The sequence below is a fragment of the Sorex araneus genome, chromosome 1 (assembly GCF_027595985.1).
Source record: "Sorex araneus isolate mSorAra2 chromosome 1, mSorAra2.pri, whole genome shotgun sequence".
Taxonomy (NCBI): Eukaryota; Metazoa; Chordata; class Mammalia; order Eulipotyphla; family Soricidae; genus Sorex; species Sorex araneus.
The window spans coordinates 49,011,023-49,013,170 of record NC_073302.1 but is presented as its reverse complement, the minus strand read 5'-3'; the positions used below and the strand labels follow the sequence as shown (position 1 = coordinate 49,013,170).

At 39.3% G+C, this 2,148-nt stretch overlaps 1 non-coding gene across 1 annotated transcript; it reads left to right on the top strand.

Moving 5' to 3' along the window:
* Window positions 1–1,450: 1,450 nt before the first annotated feature.
* LOC129401108 (U2 spliceosomal RNA) lies at window positions 1,451–1,635 on the top strand. Its single transcript, XR_008628113.1, has one exon. It is a non-coding gene; the product is annotated as a U2 spliceosomal RNA (small nuclear RNA).
* Window positions 1,636–2,148: the final 513 nt, after the last annotated feature.

The following is a 2,148-nucleotide window of genomic DNA, read 5'->3' as shown; positions in this document are numbered from 1 at the left end:
TGCTATACACTTAATTTTTGTTGCTGCCGTTGTTTTTGAGTCATACTTGGCTATGCTCAGGGCTTACTCCTGGCTCTGTGCTTGTCTCACTTCTGGGAGTGGTCTGGAGTGTTTTGCCTGGAATCAAACCCAGGTCTGCTGAGTGCACAAGAAACACCTTAACTGCTTGTCCTGCCAAGTCCGTATCCTCTTAATGTGAAGAAAAATTTAAGATGTAGAGTAATAAATGCTGCTATGAATAAATGTTATTTGCAATAATATGCCTAGGTCTCCTAACCTATTTCTAATTGTTGTACGTAATCTTTTGGAATCTATACATAATACAAAAATGAACATGATTACTTGTCTGTTTTTCTGCTTGTTGTTGTTGTTGTTGTTGTTGGTTTTGGACCCTATCTGGCGGTTCTCAGGGCTTACTTCTGACTCTGTTCAGGGATCACTTCTGGTGGTTTCAGGGGATCATATGGGATCACTCGTGGAAGGCAAGTGCCATATCTGCTGTGTTATTGCTCAGATCCCAATTACTTTGTTTTTGTCCTAAGCAGTTATCTATTTTAAGATGCACCTGATGGACCCGAGGGATAGCTTCATGGTTTTTTTGTTTTATTTTAGGCCATCCCGGCCCAGTGCTCAAAGGTCACTCCTGGTGGGTTCTGGGGACCATATGATGTGTGGGGCATCAACTCCTGTGGGCCGTGTGCATGGTAAGCACCCTGTCTATTGTACTATCACTCAGGTGCTCGGTATCTTAATGGCCTAAGTGCATACTTTGCAAGCAAAGAGGCCTGGCGCTCTGGTGACTTCTGGAGCAACCTAGAGAACAGCAACACTGCAGGGTGTGTCCCCAAAACCACCATTTAGGAAAGAAGGGAAGCATCTGATGCTATGAGAGCAAGCTTCATTGTATGGTAAATGTGGATTTAGTTTTTGTTTCCTATAGCATATGACTAAACATACTGTTAATGTGGTGACTTTTAATCTTTCATTTATAAAACTTAAGGATTTGGAGGAGGTGCTAGAACACTGACCACTCCAGGCCCAAGTCTTGGTAAAATAATCTACCAAGGGAAGGAGGGCTTAGGCAAGAGCAAAGCAAGTTAATTGAAGGAAAATAGTATACTGTTAACATTGGCACAGTGGAGGCCTCTGGAGGGAGAGGGAAGAGATCTGTCTGCTGTTCTTAAAGTAAACTGGTTTTTTTTTTTTTTTGTTTTTGCTTTTTTTTTTGGTTTAGTTTTGTTTTTATTTTCGGACTGGAGCCATAGCACAGTGGGTAGGGCATTTGCCTTGCATGCAGCCAACCTGGGTTCGATTCCTACAGTTTTAAATATATAGTGAATATGCCAGTGATAAACACATATGTTTCACAGAATGTTCTCTATCTTTTCTAGTTGAACGTATACAATCATATGTCACATAGTAGTATTTTGTTCAACAATGGACCACATAAATATTTTCCAGTCTTTTGGCTAAGATCAAGTGTAGTATCTACTTCTATAAGTTTAATATCATATATGTCCTTTCTCTGTGGACAATATGTTACATTGATTCTAGGAGCAAAACATTGGATAGGGACTTTCTTTGCCCATGGTATTGGACCTTGTATTGCAGTACTTTTGGAAATGATAGACTTCCCTCAATCCCTCAGAAAAAAATGCAAAAATAATGAACCACATCTATGTTTGTGTCTCCAAATTTCTATTCCCCAGTGATTCCACTGCTATGGAAATGTTCTAGTAGTTTACAGTTTGTCATAGGCTGCAGCCTCATAGATCTACGTCTATTTGTCTTTATATGTATGATTTCCCTCTCTAAACAGTATAATCATATGCTGTGCCAATTTGTAGATTTGGATCAATTGGCTGTACCAGAGTTCTTAATTTAAATTTTTTCCACTGGTGATCACTTTTGCTGGAGAAAGGACCTAGACCTGTACTATCTCTTGGCCTAGGCTAGGAGATAGGTATACATATAAACCTTTACTGATAATAAATAAAAAATTTACTTTAAAACCAATTAAAAAATACACTATCTTATATGGGAATGCCACCCACAGTTTAAGGAGCTGGGGTTTATACCCATGTACCTGGGTACAATAGGCTGTGCCACATAGTTTGTGTTGTGTGTACTCTATTGTTGTTATACAAT